The sequence below is a fragment of the Phyllobates terribilis genome, unplaced genomic scaffold (genome assembly GCF_046119375.1).
Source record: "Phyllobates terribilis strain yellow unplaced genomic scaffold, ASM4611937v1 Scaffold_9__5_contigs__length_417890890, whole genome shotgun sequence".
In the NCBI taxonomy this organism is placed as follows: Eukaryota; Metazoa; Chordata; class Amphibia; order Anura; family Dendrobatidae; genus Phyllobates; species Phyllobates terribilis.
The window spans coordinates 245511420-245527178 of NW_027362769.1; the positions used below are offsets into that span (position 1 = coordinate 245511420).

Genomic DNA, 15759 nt, shown 5'->3' on the forward strand with positions numbered 1-15759 from the left:
GAATCCAAAGTCACTGAAAAACAAGTCACACACTTACTTTCGTCGCACGTACGCTCCGGACACATGCATCTCGTTCACACTCGCAAACTAAGAGATTTAAAGAATTTTTTCCCTTTTCCAGCAATGCACCCTTCACCTCAATGCACTTCCAAAAAGGCAAAAAAAAGTGTGAGTTGTGATGTTGTTACTACATCTGTGATTGGTTGGCTGTTATCCTTGTTTCAGTTTCTGCCTAGTAACGATGAGGTAATGGGGAGGAGGGGACAAGGCAGGAGAAGGGAACGGAAGGAGGAGAATAAAAGTATGGCTGTTTAAACCTACCATCCAGCATCTCTGTGTGGCCTTCTGGAGTTCCTTTCATCTGCATAACAACACCACAACTGGCGACGAGGAAGCGTTCATCATCAACTAAAGGTATTTCAGCTCTACAACAATGGCCTGTTTACCTGCCTTCCCTGCTTTTGATGTACATCAGTCCCCAGCTAACCTAGCAGCATATTGGGAGAAATGGCTGAAGCGTTTTGATATATTCCTACAAGCCATGAACATATCAGATGATACCAGGAAGAAAGCCATGCTATTACATTATGCAGGGGAACAAGTCTATGATATCTTCACTACTCTGCCTAATACTGGAGAAGACAAAGACTACGAGCTCAGCAAGGCAGCATTAAGCAAATACTTCTCCCCACACAGAAATGCGGCATTTGAAATCTTCAAGTTTAGACAATTAAAGCAGTCAGCAACAGAAAATATTGATGAATATCATGTCCGACTACGGCACCTTGCAGCTTACTGTGAATTTGCAGATGTCGACAAAGAGATCCAAATGCAGATTTTACAAGGCTGCATCTCCTCTAAATTACAGAGACAAGCACTCAGAGATCCCACCATGACTTTAGCAAAACTGCTTGAAACAGCACGTGTAAATGATACCGCCGAAAAACAAGCTAAACTCATAGAGAACATTGAGTGCGAGGCGGAAGCACCATCTTGTATAGCAAAGCTAACACAGAGACCGCCTGTGCCTCGTACGCAGGGGGCAACTTGCTACAACTGCGGAGGGTCGTATCCTCACCAGAATATCTGCCCAGCAAAAGGGGGGACCTGCCATAATTGTGGAAAACAAAACCATTTTGCAAAAGTGTGTAGATCCAAACCACAATCCCCTCATCCCACAGTACAACCCAGGTCACAAAAAGTCCAAACGCTGCAGCTTACTGACGAGCCTCACAGTACTTATCTATTCTCAGTAACTACAGATGGATCTCAAACACTGCACGCACTTACCAGTCCAAGGCGACTTATCCTGATAAATGGCAGTCCGGTGGAAGCCCTAGTAGACACGGGGGCATCAGTAAACGTCATCTGCCGTGCAGTCTATAGCCGACTCCCGAACAGACCTGCTCTACAAAGCACTAGCCTAAAGATTTTTCCTTATGGTTCAGCATCGGCACTACCCCTGTGCGGCAAATTTCAGTCAGAACTTGCAGCTGACGGGAAGTCCATCACCGACACTGTATATGTAGTAGAGTGCTCAGCAGACACGCTTCTCAGCTGCAGTACTGCTATATCTCTGGGTCTGGTCAACCTGGTCAATAGCGTCACGGGTCCTTCGGCCCAACACATCATGCAGAGGTACCCCAATCTCTTTAAAGGTCTCGGTAAGCTAAAAGACGTTCAGATAAAATTGCATATTGACCAGTCAATACAGCCGTCTGTTCAACCTCACAGGCGCATCCCATTTCATGTCTGCAAACTTGTGGAGCAAGAACTGCAAGATCTGGAAGCGTCTGATGTTGTTGAACGAGTTGAAGGCCCGACCCCTTGGGTATCGCCCATTGTTGTTGCACCAAAACCAAAGCAGCCTGGTAAAATCCGGCTACGTGTGGATATGCGGCATGCCAATCTGGCTATTCAAAGAGAAAGGCACATCACGCCCACTATTGATGACATTCTCGCAGACCTGAATGGTGCAAAAGTATTCTCTAAAATTGATTTAAAATCAGGTTATCATCAACTTGAGTTGCATCCAGATTCCAGATACATTACAACTTTTAGTACCCACGTGGGTTTACGACGATTCAAGAGGTTGAACTTTGGTATCTTATCTGCGGCAGAAATATTTCAGAACGTTATCAGTCAGGTTCTATCTGGAATAGCAGGAGTCCTAAACGTCAGTGATAACATTCTTATATATGGTACAACCCAAGAGGAGCATGACAGTCACTTAGAGCAAGTGTTTCAGAGACTGCAAGCCTGCAATCTAACTGTCAATCCGTCAAAATGTGAGTTTACCCAAAAGTCATTAAGCTTCTTTGGATATATCTTTTCTGAGCAAGGAGTTTCAGTAGATCCTCAGAAAATTTCTGCCATAAAGTCAGCTGGCCAACCTCAAAATGTGTCAGAGGTTCGCAGTTTTCTAGGACTAGTCACGTACTGTGGACGATTTATACCTGATCTGGCCACGGTCTCCGAACCCCTGCGACTACTCACGAAAAAAGACACTCCTTGGACATGGACTACTGAACACCAAGCAGCATTCGACTCCATGAAGTCCAGTCTAACTGGCGACACCGTCATGGCCTATTTTGACCCTCTAAAGTCCACCGAGCTGATCGTGGACGCAAGTCCGGTGGGCCTGGGTGCAATTCTCACACAAGTGTCCAAAGCAGGCAACGTCTCTACCATTTCCTATGCAAGCAAAGCCTTAACAGAGACAGAACAACGCTATTCACAAACTGAAAGGGAAGCTCTTGCGGTTGTATGGGGATGCCTTCATTTTCATCTGTACCTTATGGGACATAAATTCACAGTGATAAGTGACCACAAACCGCTCATTCCGCTTTTCAACAAACATTCTTCAAAGCCTCCCCCACGACTTGAACGCTGGTTGCTCCGCCTACAGAACTACCAGTTTCGGTTGAGATGCGAGGCAGGAGCTGGTAATCCGGCAGACTACTTCTCGAGACACCCAACACCACAAACTACCAAGGACGACATCCCAGCAACTATCCTTGCAGAGGAACATATCAATTTTATTGTTGCACATTCTGTGCCAAAAGCCATGACTATGGAGGAAATACAACAAACGGTGGATTCCGATCACCAACTTCAGTTAGTTATAGAGACTGTTCGATCTAAAAATTGGAGCAATTTTCTTGCTGAAGCCCGCCTCCAAACACCAGATCAAACAACCTACTTGACAGCTTTCTTTAATGCACGACATGCTCTCTCCGTGTCTGATTCAAATCTACTGTTGCGTAACAATCGGCTGGTGATACCCCAGAAGCTTCAAAGCAGAGTACTGGATCTGGCCCACGAGGCTCATCAAGGGGTGGCGAAAACAAAGCAATTACTGAGAGAGAAAGTCTGGTTTCCAGGACTAGACAAAAAAGTAGAGGCACTTATTGAAACTTGCATACTTTGCCAAGCAACTACAATTGACCATAGACGCGCACCCTTACAAATGACACCCCTGCCAGAGGGCCCGTGGACTGCTGTTAGTGTTGACTTCTGTGTTTTACCGGATCACTCCTATCTGCTGGTTGTCATGGATGACTATTCGAGGTTCCCAGTCATTGAACATGTTTCGACAACCTCTGCCAGGGCTGTTATACCAAAATTAGACAAGATCTTCTCGGCATATGGCATACCGGAAACAGTGAAATCCGACAATGGACCACCTTTTAATAGCACAGACTTTTGATCATTCGCAACCTATCTGGGTTTCACTCACAGGAAAATAACTCCTTACTGGCCTCAGGCCAATGGTGAAGTGGAACGGTTCATGCAGTCAATCAACAAAACTTTGAGGATCGCTACCATGGAGCACAAGGATTTACAGCAAGAGCTACACAGATTTCTTAGACAGTACAGAGCTACACCCCATTCTACTACCGGGGTACCACCCGCCACTGCGCTGTTCAACAGGCCTATGCGTGTCAAACTCCCGAGCGTTCCGCTGAGTGCTGTTCAAACACCAATTGCTACTAAGGATGCCATATCCAAACAGAAGATGAAGAGGTATGCAGATAAGAGCAGTCATCGTTGCAAGCCGCCGGAAGTTTTGGTGGGAGATTGGGTCCTGGTAAAAAGACTAAGACCTAGTGACAAGTTTGCATCACGATACTATCCTGAACCCTTTCAGGTCACACAAGTCAAAGGCACCATGGTCACTGCTCAAGATCACGGTCGCCAGGTCACAAGGAACGTGTCACATTTTAAAAAACTTTGTGACTATATCCCAGAAACAGACGAGGCAGATGGCGATGACGTCCTGCCGGGTCCCCAGAGCTCAGCAGTTCCAAGAGAGGATACCTCAGAGGACTCGGAAAGTTCATCTGGGACTGAGATGTCTCACCGCTATCCAGCGAGGGCAAATCAAAGACCGCCAGCCCACCTCTTGGACTATGTTCTGCAGTAAAAAGAAAAAAAAGAAAAAAAAAAAAACAAACCCTTTGTACTAATGTGAATTTTTGAACCGTTATCCAGTTCTATTGTTGTTTTGTTTTGTGAGAAGAGGAGAGATATGATGTTGTTACTACATCTGTGATTGGTTGGCTGTTATCCTTGTTTCAGTTTCTGCCTAGTAACGATGAGGTAATGGGGAGGAGGGGAACAAGGCGGAAGGAGGGTAGCGCGCGGGTAAAGGCAGGAGAAGGGAACGGATGGAGGAGAATAAAAGTATGGCTGTTTAAACCTACCATCCAGCATCTCTGTGTGGCCTTCTGGAGTTCCTTTCGTCTGCATAACAACACCTCATGAGTGAGCACAGAATAGAGACTGAGTAGTGTTGGGAGGTAGCATGGGGTGAAAGTGTAAGGTCACTGCCAGGAGGGGACTATGCCAAGGATGGGGAGTGTGATGAGGGGGCGCAGTATGGAGACTGGGCCCTATAGGGGGGACACAGTGTGAAAGTACAGTGTGAAAAGGGGGCCCTGTATGGTAAGGAGAGGTCAGTGTAGAGAGCATGTACCATTAGAGGGACAGTGTGTGGGTCATATTTTGCTCAGGGAATATAGTGAGGGGCAATTATTTATTCAGGGGCTCAGTGTAGGGCAGATATATTTTTATTCAGGAGCATTATAATGACACTGCTATCTTTAAGGGTATCGTGTGGGGATGTGCTGCAGAAGACCGGAGAAGATGGAAGTCTGCAGAGACAAGCTGTGGCTGTGAAAAGTCATCATGGAGTCTGGACAAGATGGAGATGAAAAGAAAGAGAACGACTCCAGAGCCAACGTCATCTATAAGGTACCTGGATGTAAATATTTTTTGTGATACTAACTAGATCTCTTGTTTTTGTTTATGTTAGGAGCATGAAAGGGGTTGTCCAAGTCTGTGATGAGTCTTGAGTCATTCTATGTGACTGCAGACTTCTGAATTCTCACAGTGCACACTGCAGGCTCTTAGGATTCTCCAGTGCCGGCGATTTGCATGCAATCACGTGCCGACTAAACATGCGTGGCATCACTCAATGAAAATTAAATGAGCAAGGCCAGATATGTCTAGTCAGAACGTGTCCAGAAGTATACAAATTGCATACTTATGCTGACATGACCATCCACTCTTGCCACTAGCAAGGAAAAATCCTAAAAGTGTGCAGTGCACGCTCTGTGAGAATTCAGAAGCCTGCAGTCACATACAGTGACTGCAGACTTTCATCTCAAACCTGGACAAGTCCTTTAATTGTAAAATGTAGCATGCCAATCCTGACAGCGTGTAATATACTCACTGTCAGGATTCAGCTCTGCTTGCAGGTTCCAACAGTCATCACATGACCACATCACTCATATGCGATTTTCATACTTACCATCACGTGACAACTCACTTCTTTTCCTTCTTCTCGCAGTTTTTCACTGAACATTGAGAGAATTGGGGACAGCAGCTCATCAGCATGTGACTAAATATGGAAATCACATATGTGCCCTGTTGGGGGGGGAGGGGCGCCAAACTGAATTCTTGCCTAGGGTGCCAGAAAACCTAGATACACCTCTGGCTCCTACAATCCTCCCCCATGCCATTGACTTTTACAGTGAATGATGAGTCATACAGGGAAAATTGACCTCCTGTTTCTACATATAGCTTAGAAGGATTCACTTAGTCAGTTTTTAATCACATGACGTCATAGCCCTATTGAAAAACAGAAGAATTATTTGGCTAAAAAGAAAAATGAGAAATAGTTACACAGTATACATTGCTATATAATATCATGACTGAAATTTATTCAGAGGATAACAATTTTGATGGGACTGCTTCTGTAATTGAAATGGCACATTTAAAGTGACAAATCCGACTTTAGAGGCTCGGTATCACACGACAAGTGATAGAAGATTTTTCACAGAACATCTATCTTGCTCATAGAAGCAGAATAAATAGAGAAGACACTGTACAATATAAATACTACCTGCTGGTTCTCTAATTTCTATATGACTTGTTTTCCTACCAAGGCATGTGTTTTGTGTTATGCCTATTGTGATTAAGGCTGGTGTAATGAATGATAACAGTTTGAGAAGGACAATGGTTTAAATATATTTTGTGCTTGCTTTGTTACCAAAATTTAGTGATCACCCCCTTTCTGGTATAATTCAGTTATGTTTTTTTCACAAAACTTCTATCTTGCCCATAGAATCAGAATAAGTATAGGAGGTACTGTACATGAAATCCTCATGTAGCCCAGTAAAAATGAAACAAATGTATCTGTTAACATGTATGCTGATGCAAAAGTGCAGACAATGAGGAAACAGTGGTACTAAACAAAAACTATTTATTTAACTAATACAATAAATATGTTGGCACGGTGACAAGGGTAAAAATGAACAATGACACTACAGTAAAATATGGCACAATCATAACACAGTAATACAATTAAACAGGATATCTGTACAGTGATACGTGCATGCACACTGTTCTTTATTAGTGATGAGCGAGCACTAAAATGCTGGGGTACTCGTTGTTCGAGTCAAGCAAATCGGAATGCTCGAGTGCTCGGTCCGAGCAACGAGCCCAATGTAAATCTATGGGAAACGCCAGCATTTTTCAGGCGGCCCCCCCCGGCGGTCTGGAGAGGGCCTGAAAATTGCCAAAATCGATGGGAACAGTGTTCAAATGACATGGGAACAACATGGGGAAGACCCCTGGAAGAATTGCTGACTCACTGGTCACTGCTGTCAACAACGTTGTCAGAGGTATTACGCCACTTTTACGGACTCACAATAAAACAAAATGGATTTTCCTGGGAAATATGTTAAAGAACATCCTTTCCAGGGTAATGACTTGTATTTAAGGCAAAATAAATAACCAAAAACAAAAATGCTCCTCCACTCCTTAGACTATGTTCACACGCAGCGTTTTTGATGCATTTTTGCACTTTTGCATTGCTTTCAACCAAGACAAATGCATTCACTGGGAAATGTCATTTTAACATTTTACAACCTTATCTGGCCATGTAGTGTGTGACACATCATCAGACAAATGCATACAGTGCTGAAAAGACATGGGAACAGCATGGGGAAGATCCCTGGAAGCATCTCTGACTCCCAGGTCTCTGCCTAAAACGTGTGCCCATCATAAGTGATCCTTGGCACATGCAAAGATGCCTCCCGCCATGCATCTGTCGTTGCAGACTTGCAACAATCACTGTCAACGTCCTTGTCCCAGCGCAGCGTTCAGTTATCCCTACCCCATTCCTTGGAATGCAAGCGCAAGTATGCAGCCAGCCACCCACCCACCCACAGGCTGCAATACTATACTGCCAAATTTTTGACAGCTGCGTGCACTAGAAATGTGGCCTTTTAGGCTCGTGGAGGCAGAAGCTGTCCACAACCTCATGGCGGTGGCGGCAGCTGGGTGTCCATACTCAGTCTCCAGCCGCCACTATTTCTCCCGATGTCATCTCCGCCTTCCACAAGCAGGGGTCCCACAACATTATCCGTGCCCTCCCCAGTGCACTTAGGTGGAAAGTACCGCCTAACCACAACTAAATGTGGAGCGAGTCCACATTAAGAATGCAGCCATAGAGTGTCCAGGAACCTACCCAAACACATTTCTTAGCCAGGACTGCTTCTCGGCAGGGTTGGACGGGCCCACCAGAGAATCCTCGGGTGACCCTGGCTTCTCCATCAGGAGAGTTCATGAAAGGCGCAAACTTTCCATAGAGTGAAACCGTATCATTTATCCCAGGAAGTCCTCTAATGCAGCTTGTCGCATAAGCAATGGCAGCCCATCCAACATCAGCTCACACTTGTCGGTGATGCTTCGACACACAAACCTGTTTCTTTGCTTTTTAATTTCATGACTACACACTGGGACAATGACCTGATCTGAAATGCTTTTTGAGAAATAACATGCATAAACACGTCCAATCCACATTAAAAAAGCAGCCATAGAGTGTCCGGGAACTTTCCCATAAACTTTTCTTAGCCAGGGCTGCTTCTCGGCAGCGTTGGATGGGCCCATCAGAGAACCGTAGACTCCTCTGCTGGGCCATGGCTTCTCCATCAGGAGAGTTCATAGTGCAAAGGTGGGGACTCGTGATGATGATAGAGGCCACCATCTGCTTCGTTTTCGGTTACTTGGAATGCAAGCGCAAGTATGTAGCCAGCCAACCACCCACAGTCCGCAAAAGTAAACTGCCAGATTTCTGGGCAGCTGCTTGCACTTGAAATGTGGTCTTTTAGGCTCGTGGAGGCAGAAGCTGTCCACAACCTCATGGCGATGGCCGGATGTCCATACTTGGTCCCCAGCCACCACTATTTCTCCCGGTATCATCTCAGCCTTCCACAAGCAATGGTCCCTAAACATTACTGCTGGTACTTTTCTGTGGGAATCTGCTTGCCTCCTACCAGCCTGGAATATTTCCAGTGAACTATGGGTTGACGCCATGGTATTAGCACTGCACCCAGTACCAGTAGCGAAGCCATCCCCAATTTCCTTCTCAGGAATTTAATTTGGTAGACTGAGTGGCTGCCCAAATACATTAGTTTCTCATAAAGGAGCTGAAGATAGAGAGGCAGTAGGTGCAAGTTTCTCCAGCCTGTTAGATATCAGAGGGTGAACGGCAGCACATTGGCTTTGTGGTTAGCACTGAAGCCTTGCTGGGATCCTGGGTTCAAATCCCAGCAAATACAACATCTGCAAGGATTTTGTATGTTCTCCCCATTTTTTCACGGGTTTCCACCTCAGTAAAAAGGAGCCATAGAGTGTCAAGGAACCTTCCCACACACTTTTCGTAGCCAGGACTGCTTCTCGGCAGGGTTGGACAGTCCAAGCAGAGAATCCTCGGGTGGGCCCTGACTCCTCCATCAGGGTAGTTCATGATAGCGCAAACTTTGCAGCAGATATGGGGCTCTTGAGCGGGGGAGAAAGGTGAGCCCTCAGAATCAAATCCTCTGGTGGGCTCAATATTTTTCGATTTGAAACTGCTTCTCAGTGGGAGTTGTATTTCACCACAGCCATATTCTTTAGCTCGGTGAAAGGACTGGAATAGAGGGAAACCGTATCTACTCCAGCTGTCATTTCTCCATCACCAGGTTCCGCCCATTGTCACACAAGGCCATGCCTGGCTGTATGTTCAGCGGTGAGAGTCACAGATCAGCTTTCAACAACTCTGCAGCGGTGGGCGATTTGTCACCTAAGCATTAAGCATGTTATCTTCAGAACAGTCTGTTGCGGCTTGGCCATGGCAGTGCTGCAGTGCTTTCAGCTTGTGACTGATGTGGTCATTTCGGAGATGGAGGCCGCACTGGAGGAAGAGGTGCAGGAGCTGTACAATGTGATTACATTCAGGTTACATTGGCGAGTCTGGCTTTTATACTAAACAAAGATTCCACTGTGTTTTTATTTATTTTTTATTTATTAATTTTTTTACGTTATTTTTTAAGACAAATGCATTCACTGGGAAATGTCATTTTAACATTTTCAACCTTATCTGGCCATGTGGTGTGTGACACATCATCAGACACATCCTGTTTCATTTATGATGGAGGGATGCTGAAAGTCACAAAGCCTATTTTTATAGGGTCATCAGGCGGCCCTTACGATTCTTAAAGGGCCAGCAATCGGCCCTCGCTATTGTTAGAGATCAATCAGCCGGCTATGGTTTGTTGTTCCCATTATTAACGAATGGGTCTCCTATACTGTTATTGCATATGCAGTGACTGCAAGGGCTGAAAAAAATTTGGACACAACCCAATACCTCTTTGAAGAGACACAGATGAAGGTCTCAGTAAAATAAATGTTCCCATTATAAAGGAGCGGGTCTCCTATAGTGGTAATGCCTATGCTGTGACTGCAAGGGCTGCCAAAATTTGGGAAAAACCCAACTAACAATTTAAAGACACATAGAGCTGGGCCACAGTAACGACATGTTCCCATTACAAAGGAGAGGGTCTGCTATACAGTTAATGGGTATGCAGTGAATGCAACAGTTGCCAAAAATTCTCCAATGCCCCTTGCAAGAGACGTAGAGGTCGGAGGGCCCTCTAAAAACAATGCTCCCATTAATAGGAAGTATGTCTCCCATACTGTTTGCCTATGCAGTGAAGCAATGATTGCCAAAATTTAGAGGAACTCCAATGCCCCTTGCAAGAGATATAGAGGTCAGAGGGCCTCCTGCAAAAAATGCTCCCATTATTTGGAAGTGTGTCTCCCATACTGTTTGCCTATGGGGTGAAGCAACGGCTGCCAACAATTTGGAGGAACTCCAATGCCCCTTACAAGAGGCGTAGATATGTTGATATGGTACATATGGTGGTGATATGGTGGTGGTCGATGAGGATACGGACAAGGAGGAGGACAAGAGCAAATAGACAAAATCAGGAAGTGTATACCCATGTCTGGGTGTGAAGACAGAGGTGCATGGGAATAGAGTTATACCTCCCAAAAAAAAACACTGTATTTGAGTTTATGTTATGCTGCTATCATTCAGTGGTGTTGAGAAGTCTGGCCCAATGCATCCCATTCTTATGAGTCAGCCTGTCAGCATTTTCAATTGACAGGTGAAAGCGCCTATCGGTTATAATTCCACTGGAGGCACTAAAATCCCGCTCTGACAAAACGCTAGCGGCAGGGCAGGCCAGGACCTCCAAGGCATAGAGAGCAAGTTCATGCCACGTGTCCAGCTTGGATACCCAATAATTATAAGGCACAGAGGTATTACGGAGGATGTTGGTACGGTCGGCAAGGTACTCCCTCACCATCTTCCGAAACTTTGCACTCCTTGGGAGAGTACCTCGCGCCTCAGGTCCTGTGCGATGGGAGGGTCTGAGAAAACTGTCCCAGAACTTTGACAGTGTTCCCCTGCCTCTGCTGGATTGCTTTTGTGGCTCTTTCACCTGTACTCCTTGGTTGTCCAACGAACTGTGACCTCTGCAGCCAGCGTTTTCAGATGGGAATTTTTTTAATAATTCCGCAACAAGTTCTTTCTCGTACTGCACCATTTTATTAGGCCTGTCCTGCAAGGGAGTAAGAGACAGAAAATTCTCACTGTAGCCTGGTCTAGAAGTGTCACCAACCAGTAATGACTGTCACTCAAAATTTGGACAACGAGAGGGTCACGGGAAAGGCAGCATAACGTAAACTCAGCCATGTGTGCCAGACTGCTAACAGGCAAGACTTCTGTGTCCTCACGAAGAGGATGACTGACCATGCTCTCCTCCTCATCTTCCAACTCCTCCCTGTCCTCAGGCCATCCACGCTGAATAGACGTTATGACAGTTGTGCAGATAGTACCGTCTATAGCGCAGGAAACTAGTTCCTGTTCTTCCTCCTGCTCCTCCTCCTCTTCCTCATTGTCACCCAATCCATGTTGGGATAAGATGAGGCTGGGCTGTGTAGTCACCCTTTATGGCTCCTTGCTCAATTTCATCGTGCTCCGCCTGCAATGCATCCTCTTTAATTGCGAGCTGAGAGTGTTTCAGAAGACAGAGAAGCAGGACGGTGATGCTAATTATGGTGTCATCGCCGCTCACCTTCTTGGTGGAGTCCTCAAAATTTTGGAGGATAGTACATATGTCTGACATCCATTTCCACTCCTGAGGTTTTATGTGTGGAGTCTGACCTGAATACCGACAGTCTTTTTGATGCTGGTAGTCAACAACTGCCCTCTTCTGCTCACAAATCCTTCCCAACATCTGCAATGTAGAGTTCCAACGTATGGAGACATCGCAGATCAGTCGGTGAGCTGAAAGCTGCAAACGCTGATGAAGCACGACAAGTGCGGCAGAAGCTGTAGCTGACTTTCTAAAATGGGCACACAGGTGGCATACTTTGACAAGCAGATCAGACAGATCTGGGCAGGTTTTGACAAATCGATGAACCACGAGGTTAAGGACATGGGCCAGGCATGGTACGTGTGTGAGCTCGCCTCGCCTCAGAGCCGCCACCAGATTTTGACCATTGTCACACATGACCATGCCTGACTGTAGGGTCAGCGGTGTCAGCCACAGATCTGCCTGCTCTTTCAGAGCTGTCCACAACTCTTCAACATTGTGTGGTTTGTCACCTAAGCATAATAGCTTCATCACAGCCTGTTGCCGCTTGGCTGAGGCAGTGCTGCAGTGCTTCCAGCTTGCGACTGATGTGGTCATTTCGGAGATGGAGGCTGAAGAGCAGGAGGAGAAATTTCTCATTTATTTCTATTTCTACAGCAGTAATGCTATTCATATTTCATACTTCATATTTACATACTCAGCGTTACAGTGTGCTACTTTGTTCATTGTACATGGAGGTAGCTCCTCTTAGTAAGCACCTGTTCACACCTATTTCTTGTAGTGGAAGTGCCGTCATTTTCTTTGTTACTAGATTTAAGCATTGACTGAGCACTCCACCCGCATGCCGCAGGTGGTTTTAATTGCATCAGGATCTTACTTTCCCACACATAAGCAGACGGATGTCCCTTAGAGAGGTATTCACATTGTTAGGTCCTGACATCGAGAAACGCCTTATCGCGGCTGTCAGGTACACATGAATTGGCCAATTTATGCGCTAAGATTTCTCATTTATTTCTATATTCTACAGCAGTAATGCTATTCATATTTCATACTTCATATTTACATGCGCTAAAATTTCTCATTTATTTCTATTTTCTACAGCAGTAATGCTATTCATATTTCATACTTCATATTTACATACTCAGCGTTACAGTGTGCTACTTTGTTTGTTCATCAATCTGTCTGATCATGTGTTATCTAATGCAGAGAGGTCAGTGTTGGAGAAGGGGCTTACCTTCTCCCCAATTTACATTTATTAAAGATATGTATTTATTTTGCAGAAATTTAATATTCAAGCAAATGTATCAGCAACCTTCCGCTTTGGATGATCCGCCGTCAGATGAGCACCAAGTTTTCCGTGACCTCCTAGATTTGTTGAAAGAAAATGAAGAACCTTTAGGTAGGAGAAGATTTAACCCCTCCAAAATGACACCTTCATTAGGCATTGTACCAGCTATACATACATTCTTTAGGGCTGTTGCCTTGGACGTTGAAAATCTTTAACTAAAAATAAAGATGCTAATCTTTCGTGTGAACAGAAACAGGCCATCAGTGCTTTAAAACAAAACCCCTTGTTCGTCATCAAGGAGGCAGATAAGGGAGGAAATATAGTATTGTGACCTTTGGAGATGTATCTTGCTGAGGCAAAAAACCAACTACATAATGTGATCATTTATTCTGCTCTCCCCTCGGATCCCACAGCGGTCTTTAAAAATAAATTGGACTTTCTCATGGAGGGAGCATTCAGACAGGGAATTATACATAAAGGTGAACGGGACTTTTTAGTCACCTTTAAACCTATAATTCCTACTTTTTACATCCTTCCGAAGGTTCATAAGTCCCTGTCTGTGCCCCCGGGTAGACCAATTGTGGCGGGATTGGAGGTTTGAGTAAGAGACCATGCGAATATGTTGATTACTATTTGCAGAAATATGTTTTCAAACTCTAATCGTACATTTGTGACACTATGCATTTGTTGAATAAGTTGGAGGGACTCCATGTGCCGGACGACACCCTTTTGGTGTCTCTGGACGTGGAGTCCCTCTATACCAATATACCACACGAATTGGGAATACAGGCGGTCGCCTATTTTTGCAGGACTCGGAATAGGTTGATCCAGCACATAGCTCCTTTGTCCTCAAATTGTCGTTTATCCTTAAGCACAATTATTTCATTTTTGATTGGACTTATTATAGTCAGGTCTCCAGTACTGCCATGGGTGCGCGTTGTGCCCCCTCCTACGCCAACCTCTTTCTTGGTTGGTGGGAGGGGGCACACGTGTAGCCTTTGTCTTTGTATCGGGGACATGTGCTTAAGTGGTATAGATATATTGACAACATTCTGTTGTTTTGGACAGGTTCAAGGGAGCTGTGTCTGGAATTTATCACGGCCTTGAACAGTAATACGTGTAATGTACTTCTTACTTATCAAATTTCGTCTGCTTCGGTAAATTTTTTGACGTTCAACTTAGTTTGGAGAACCATAAGATTCGGCCCAGCTTGTATCGTAAGGGTACATCAACTAACAACATATTACACTATAGTAGTTTCCACCCTATACATCAAAAAAGGGTATTCCCTATAGCCAACTTATAAGGATGAAACGTAACTGTAGTAATATTGTGGATTTTACCTTACAGGCTGATGATTTGACCTCTCGTCTAAGGGCCAGAGGATATCCAAAAAGCCTCTTACAGATGCATTAAAAAGGGTCAGGGACCTTGACAGGACTGACCTTCTGCAACCTAAAGTAAGGAAGGAGGATACTTCAATTCGATTGATCACGGATTTCAACAGTCAGTGGAAAGATCTTCAAGCGATACTTCATAAGAATTGGTCCATTTTACTGTCCGAATCTAAATTGAAACATCTTATGCCCGTGAGGCCATTACTTATGGCAAGGAGGGCAAGGAATCTCAAGGACAATCTGGTCTTCAAGGATAGCATGCATGTGGAAACTGCTCCATCTGCCCTTTTATGCCACCAACATATACTTTTATAAATCCAATGGACCAATGGGAATTTATATTGAACAAGTACATCAACTGTCGGTCCAACAACGTCATTTATGCTCTAATCTGCTCTTGCCCACTTGTGTATATTGGCCAGACCTCCGAAGAACTTAGTAAAAGGATCCAACAGTATTTTTTAAATATTGCACTGGTGGAATCACATCTAAAGGCACACAAGCAAATTTCAACTGTTGCTATGCATTATATGCAATATCACCATTGTAAGATTGGTAATACGGTGGTAGTTGGTTTGGACCGTATACCCTTGAACATTCGGGGAGGTGACATTACACTAGCACCGCTACATTTAGAGTCCAGATGGATTTATAAGACAAATTGTGTGTCCCCTCGGGGAATTAATGAAGAACTTTTGTTTTCTGGGTTCTATAAAAATAAATAAACTTGAGGGATAAGACATTTGAATGTATATTTAGTTGTGGCCTTTTTTCTAATATCAGTGCTGATATTTTGGTGAGGATGTCTCTGTGACACCCTTTCCAATATCATTTTCATATAATATTATAGCTAAGTTTCTTGGGTTTAATGTTGTGCTAAGTCTATGAACACTGTACATATTTGGGCAGTATATGTAGCGATAGAGTACGGCTGTATAGATTGAATATAATTCTTTCAGTTCATAGGTCTTCCTCATCATCATCTGGAGATGTCTATGTTTTATTGGGTAGTTGGTGGGGATGTTTTTGTAAGTCATCTACCTGTTGGGTATGGAGTACAACTTCTGTTGTACTCTCATTG

The 15759-nt window shown here is 44.6% G+C and overlaps 1 long non-coding RNA gene across 1 annotated transcript; it reads left to right on the forward strand.

Annotated features, from left to right (window-relative positions):
- The first annotated feature begins 276 nt into the window (after positions 1–276).
- LOC141160948 (uncharacterized) lies at positions 277–13372 on the forward strand. The gene is made up of 3 exons (XR_012250590.1): positions 277–414; positions 5111–5256; positions 13274–13372. It is a non-coding gene; the product is annotated as an uncharacterized lncRNA (long non-coding RNA).
- The last annotated feature ends 2387 nt before the right edge of the window (positions 13373–15759 follow it).